Source organism: Physeter macrocephalus, chromosome 15 (genome assembly GCF_002837175.3).
Source record: "Physeter macrocephalus isolate SW-GA chromosome 15, ASM283717v5, whole genome shotgun sequence".
Lineage (NCBI taxonomy): Eukaryota > Metazoa > Chordata > Mammalia > Artiodactyla > Physeteridae > Physeter > Physeter macrocephalus.
The window spans coordinates 65,002,786-65,003,829 of NC_041228.1; positions in this window are offsets into that span (position 1 = coordinate 65,002,786).

Sequence of the window (1,044 nt, forward strand, 5' to 3'; positions counted from 1 at the left end):
GCATGTGGGATCTTCCCGGACTGGGGCTCGAACCCGTGTCCCCTGCATTGGCAGGCGGATTCTCAACCACTGCGCCACCAGGGGAGCCCTGCATAGTTTTATAGTTTGTTTCTCCCCGCTCAGACATCAGCTGCCCCCTTTTGGGAGCAGGATGGCCAATCCAGGGTTGGGGCCTTGCAAGATGTGCATTGTGGGAGGACAGGACTGCAGGAGGTCATAGATGAGAAAGTGGGTTGGGCGGTCTCCCGTGGAACAGAGGCAGCATAACCAGGAGAAAGAAGGCACCGGGCTGCAGGGGTAGGCAGGACTGACTTCCCGTCCCAGCTAAGGAAGCTTGGGCAAGCAACAACCTTTCTAAGCCTCAGTTCCTTCATCCAAGAAGTGAAAATAGTCCCTACCTCAAAAGGGTATAAGACTGAACCAGAAAACGTATATACAGTGTGAGTTAAAGATTCTGACACACACAAAGAACCTAGCGAAGAACAGTGGAGTGGGATATTTTCACTCATCAGATCCCTAAGCAATTTTATACTAAATCTGTCGATCTCTCTCTGAGGATGGGTCTCAATCAGAGAACAATTCGGAAACTTCTCTAAAGCACACAATGCCAGGTTCCAAAACAAGCCCATTTCAGACCACCCTGTGGCTCCAACCTACACAGGAAGATGCTGGTGAGACTCCGATCCACCGTCCTCTAGAGCAGCGGTCCCCAACCTTTTTGGCACCAGGGACTGGTTTCATGGAAGCCAATTTTTCCACGGACCAGGGCTGGGGGCGGGGATGGCTCTGGCGGTAAAGCGAGCGATGGGGAGCTACCGGCAGCAGCAGATGAAGCTTCGCTAGCTCGCCGTTCACCTCCTGCTGTGCGACCCGGTTCCTAACAGGCTGCGGACCGGTAATGGTCTGCGGTCCGAGAGGTGGGGACCCCTGGTCTAGAGAGAACAGAGCTGTTTGAGAGCTCTATGTGAAGATTAGACTCTACAGGGAATATGGGCCTCTGGGGAGCCACAGAACAGGCAATTCAACTGGGGCACACAAATGGAC